Here is a 6,197-nt window from a genome sequence, read left to right on the forward strand (position 1 = left end):
CTGGGGCTGGGGCTGGGACAAGCTGCCCAGCCGGGGCAGGGAGGCGTGGGACAAGGGATGGGGGCTCCTGCCACTGTGCCACTGTGTGCCGATGGTCTGGGAGGACATGGGGGCAGGCATGTACCCCTAGATTTGAGCAGGGCAGGCTGGCCAGACTGCACTGTGGGAGGCTAGCCCCAGCTGCCCGCCACCAGGCTGCACTTCCCGGGGGGGGTGGAGCCAAGGCAGCTGGCCCCAGCCACAGCCCAGAGCGCAGCCCTGGCTCCGCCTGCCCCGCAGAGTGCAGTGGAGTGGGGACTGTGGGAGGCTGCAGCCACCCTAAAATTCCCCATAGCCCCTGCCAGCAGCCCCTTTCTGATCTGGGTACACGTGCCCACCACCATGCCCTGCTGCTGCTCACCCAGTCGGGGCAAAGCTGCGGCTTGTCTGGGAGGTACAGGGGGGTTGGATGAGTGGTGGGAGGGCATAGCCCCCTGCTCCTAGCGCCTTCCACCACACTTCCAGAGTGAAGCCCAGCCCACCCCGTGCATATCCAGGGGCATGCACTCATTCCCATGCCCTCCTGGACTGGTGGCACGCGGTGGTGCACAGTGGCAGGAGCCCCCTCCCCGAGTCCTGTGTGCCCCCGCTCCGGCTGGGCAGCTTGTCCCAGCCCCAATCCCTCTCTCACTGTGGGGGCGTTGATCTGCCCCCCACGCCCCTTCTCTCCCCCCTCCACCCACCACAACAGACTTACCAGCTGGAGGCAGCTGTGTCCAGTGTGGTGAGGACTGCTGCCTGTTTAGTCTATGGCTGACTCTCCAAATCGGCAGCAAATCTTTGGATCTGAATTGGCTGAATCGAATCAGAACAGTGATTTGAATCACCACATCAAATCACTGTCCCTCTGAATTGGCCAAATCTGAATCTGAGGTGAATACTCGCTCCTTCGCACAGGCCTAATGTCCAGCATCTGCAGTTGAAGACAGCGTGGACTGCTCAGCTCCAATACAGGAAGAGAGAACAAGGAGGCATAAAGGGGTTGTTCTATGATGCTTCTTTGTCCTTTCATCCTTTTTGCCTTTCATTAAAAGTCAAGCAGGAATAAACCACTTTAAATTACTTATTTTTACCAGGCAAAATTGGCCAATTTCAGGAACTGGTTGCAAGCACACAGCATGTATTGGGTAGCAGGCACTTTTTCTTTGGGTGACAGAAGTGCTCACAGACAGACAGTGATCACTTTTCTATCAGCACCTCAGCTGATTTCCAGAACGATGGTCACTTTAGGAGTGGCCATAACAGGGGTGGGCAAAACGGTGGTTCAGACCCGCAGCTGAATCCATTTCCCAGCAGCCCCTGCCTGCATCACTGTGGCCAGTTTCTATGGAGACCTTAGAAGCAGCAGGGCCATGATAGCATGGGGCCAGGGTTTCCATGGAGACTGGCCAAGTAGCACTGGCTGGGCAAGGAGCGGATCTGGGGCTGGGGCTGGGGCTGGGGCCAGGACTGGGATCTCGTAATAGTGGCAGCGTGGGCTGGAGCTAGGGCAGAGCTGTGATCTGCCGCCTGCATGCCCCCGGCTCTGGACCACACTGCCAGTGCCTCAGAATCCTAGCCCTGGAGCAGCTCCCCGCCCAGTCATGCACCCTGCCAGCACTACTTGGGACAGTTTCCATGGAAAGCCCGCCCTGCTGCTCCTGGGGTGTCCATGGAAACCAGCTGCAGCCATGCAGGCAGGTGCTACTGGGAAATGGTCAGATCCACCATTTTGCCCATCCCTGGGCTGTAAAAGCCTTGTCTTCTTCTCCATCTAGTGACCAGCAAATCACATGTGCAGCCATACAAAGTGAGGGGCTTTGCTCATTTTTATTTCTTTTTGCTGTATAAGAAAGGCGTGCCTATTTGGGGAGAAGAATTTTTAGATACACTTTTAATTTTCCTGTATGTTGTCTACAGTACATACTCAAGTCTTCTCCATACTGTTTCTCCAAGCCAACTCCAGGGACAACTGGAGAACTTGGAAGTAAATGACATCGGGTGTACTGTGACACTTAGAACCTGATTAATGGGGAAGAGAAATCAGACTGCTTTAAAAGTCTAATTTTTGCCTGTTCTTTTCATTTATTTGTATTCAAGCAGCACTAAAGTGCCCAGATGAGACTGAGATACCACTGTCGTATAACAAGATGAGATTAGCACTTTGATAAATTTTGTGCCATCTATACAGTAGGCGAGTTGACACACTCATTAATGTACTTTTGCTACTGCTCATTAAATTTAGTACCTCTAATGCAAGGTACTAAATAAATGCGCATTAGGCAACCCTAATGTGCAGTAGCGAAAGCGCACACTTTTTAAATGATATTTAGTTTGTAATAGCTTCTTTTTACTGTACACTAGCATATTAGCATGGTTTCTGACATGACACTGTAATGTGCATAAAATAGGTCACTGCACATTAAAGCTCATGTCAACATGCCCAGTGAGACATAGACCCTGTGCTGAAGGGGTCACAACCTAAATAAACATGGGTGAGAGAAACAACTTTGTCATAAAGAAACAGAGCATATTGTGTCCAAAGGCACACAGAAAATATATGATAGAATTGGGAATTGAAACCAGAGACCCTAGCTAGAGATAGACATTACACATAAACTGGTTTAAGTGATCAGAAACTGTTTTAAACCTGTAACAGAACGTAAGTTCGGTGCACATAAACCAGTTTCAAAATGGCTGAAAGTGGTTAAGGTAAACCTGGTTGAATGTAGTATCAGACTTAACTGATTTGGGTCAAACTGGTTTATGCAATGCCTGTCCCAGACCCCTTCCTGGTTTAAGTTAAACCAGAGTCCCCCAGCATCCCAGATGCTTTGCAGCCCTAGACTTGGCTGTCTGCTGCAGAGAACGAGGCTGGCCCCACCCTTCTGTTCCCTAGCCAGAGCGCCGACGGAGACTGCGGGCACAGCAGCATCTGCCTGGCTTCCCTCTACCCCATCCTCACCTTACCACTTGCTGCTCAGGCGGGGTTCCTCCCCTCCCTCCTTCGCCTTTCAGGTTTGCTGCAGGTAGTATGAAGAAGCAGAGGGAGGGAGATTGAAAAGCTCAGTATCATTAACAGATACATGCACTGGACACCTCCCCCACCCTTTGCCTCAAAGACCTAGCTGGGGGCTAGCAACACTCCTGCCTCTTGAGCAGCAAGCAGGGAAAAGCCTGGGACAGTGCAGGCAGGGTTGGGGTTTACACCCCTCCCTAATCAGAGCATCCTGCTGGGGCCTGACCAGACCCCACTCCCTCAGCTCAGCACTATAAAAGGGGAGAGAGGGCTGCTCTAGTGCCTTCTGGCTTCTAACCTGAGCCAGTGCAGGCATGTGCCTGCATTTCCTCAGTCCAGAGGGAGTGTCTGTGCAGTTGCAAACCAGTTTAACCTAGGCAGATTAGACTAACCTGCAAAGATTGAAATAATTCAGGTTCAGGCTTTTTGAATATCTGTCCCTAGCCCCTGAGTACTGCGAGAATATCTTACTTGCACATAGCTGTATGGCATGTAAGATTGGACTAAAATATATTCATGTGTGAAAAATTAGAGATGAGATTAACCACTACCAAAATCATGTGTTTAGTGGTCCTGAAGCATTTCTTGAAGGCATCCCCATGGGAACACAACAATAGTCTTCATCTTCCATCTTGTCATCTGCCTCCAGTTTCATTCTACTGTGTATTGATAATTCTGGTGATTACTGGAGAAGCATAAATACCAATGTCCTCGCTCATATTTTCTAGTATGGTCTGGACAGGATTTCACTTTTCATTTTCTGTGCATAGGCTGCATTCACAGTTTGTCTGCAGACCTATAATTTTGCCTGCAGAAAATTCTTGAGGGGAAGAACAGTTTTATGCTTAATGCCTTGGACTGGTTTTTAGTCCTGCCTACTCTTTTTGTGAGACCTTGAGCAAGTACCTAGAGCAACTGAGGTCAGCGGAAAGGCTTCCATGGACTGCAGTGGTGCAAAATGTATTCCATTATCTCCTGTGCCAATTGCTATACTTTTAAAGTGGACTAATATAATCCCACTCACATGAGTGTTGTGAGACATTGTCATTAATGTTTGTAATGTTCTTAAGATGCTCCACTAAAAGGCACAATGCCAATGCAAAGGATTAGTTGAAATCCTGGAAATTCATTCTACTATATCCCAAACATTCAACATTGATACATTCCAGTTGTATCCCTAACACATGCATGAATGGCACATGCAAACAATGACTTCTTTCTGCCATGGGCAACTTGAGTGCCTAGTTATCTATTTTACTGGCCCAAACCCATTTCCTTCAGCATGTTCTCTTTTGGCTTGTATGTTGGATGACATGATTTCAGTGCCCATTTTCAGAAGATCTGGCCCAGAGGGGAATTGCACAAGAGCTTAAACTAGTTAGGGACCCCATTTCCACTGACCTCCCAAATCTCATAGGCTCCTTTAAAAATCCCAGCATAAGGTGTATATGGTCTTCCTATGCTTGTTGCATACATGTCCCCCAAACAGTTTGGTTGTAAGCACTACTGTGCTATCAGCTTTCATTACTTATGCTCCATTGGATGTTGATCTCCTGATTTACATATTGATTCAAAATTAGTTTGAGATGCTTTTGATTGATTTGATTTGATTTTTGATTAACAATTTGCTGAAGAAATTTCTGTGGGAAGACAGGGCTGTGATATTAATACATGTTTTTATTCCCTGCAGCAATTCAGGCTAGTGTGTCTAATATAGTCGTGTGTTTGGAGCTTCTCTTTCTGGGTGCATTTCTTCCCTCCTCTGATGTTGGGTAGTGTCCTCTGGTATCTCTACAACCCCGTTACTACAAAGTCATCACATGCCAACAGTTACTTGAGGCACTTGTGAGATGCTATTGATGTCCCTTATATTTAGAAAGAGAAATAATTTGGTTACTATTGGTATTATTTGGAAAATATGGCATATGGCATTTGCTCTGTTAATTATCGGCATCCAAATTCTAAGGAATGAGAAGAACTTACACTTTTTCCTGTCAGCAGGATTTAGGGTCCAGGGAAGGTGCCAGACAGAAGGCATTTGGAGGAATCTTTCTTTTATCCTATGGACTCCGTAGTGACTGTAAAGTGTCCCCACCATGCTCCAAATAATGTATATCCTTGCAATCCTCAGACCAGCCAGGACTGCCACTCCATGTTAAAAGTCGCTGTGAGTCTTCAGTCTCCAGCTATGCTGCTTTGGTTAGGAGAGGTGGTTTTATACCCTGATGGCAGTCAGGTTTGGCTGCAATTCTCTGGGAACATTCAGCAATATAGCATGTATTTAAGAGTTTGGGGAAACATAACTTAAATAAAGCAATGGGCACAGGGTCAGGACTAGAAATGGTGGGGAGAAGGCAGAACAGACTTTTTTCACAAGTTCAGAACATCAGCAATTTCTAATGCAACCATTTTCCATTTTTGCACCTCAAAAACTTAAAGTGGTACATGGATGCCTCAAAGAATGGCAGCAGTCCCCAGGGTTCCTGCTAAAATACAGCTATTTCCAGTCTGGATTGTCAGTCACATGCATAGATTGCAGGATTTCTACCAGCTGCCCCATCTCACCGGGTTTATTTAAAAAACAAACAAACAAAAATTGCACTAGCACTAAGCGTCTGGGTCCTCACTTTGTGCCATGTAGGGACTTTTAGAAAGGGGAATACTCTCAGAATGCAAAACCACAGTGAAACCTGAAAACACTTGCACAGCTTATGTATATATCCTGGTGGTTTTTCCCTATATTTACCAAAGGTTGGCAATCTTGCACAGAAAATGACTGAGTCCAAAATCCTGAAAGGTTTGGAGAGTTAAATATTAATCACAATGTCCTTCTTTGTCAAAGCTATAATCCAGAGGAGAAAGTGACACTAATGTGGCCAGGAGCCGTTTGGTGATACTGTCCCGGGTACATGGCCTTGCTGAATGCAGCAACATTGCTAGTTGTAATTGCTGGCTCATACTCCAATCTGAGCATTATGGGTGTGATGTCTACCTCTTTATCAAGCCGAGTGCCAGGTTGAGTCCAAGGCATGGGCGAAACAATGCCTCAAAACTGTGTTACCATACAGGTTATGTGCACAAGGCACATAAGCAAGGTAGCTTAGACAAAAGTGTTTTAAGCTCTAGGTCCATAGCATTTTAGGGTAGGAGGTAGCATAAA

The 6,197-nt window shown here is 47.1% G+C and overlaps 1 protein-coding gene across 1 annotated transcript in view; it reads right to left on the reverse strand.

Annotated features, from left to right (window-relative positions):
* Window positions 1–6,197, reverse strand: part of PDILT (protein disulfide isomerase like, testis expressed) — a 39,110-nt gene that overhangs the window by 28,543 nt on the left and 4,370 nt on the right. The gene's annotated exons all lie outside the window — the stretch shown is intronic.

Source organism: Crocodylus siamensis, chromosome 12 (assembly GCF_052110815.1).
Source record: "Crocodylus siamensis isolate JL-2025a chromosome 12, ASM5211081v1, whole genome shotgun sequence".
NCBI classification, from domain to species: Eukaryota; Metazoa; Chordata; order Crocodylia; family Crocodylidae; genus Crocodylus; species Crocodylus siamensis.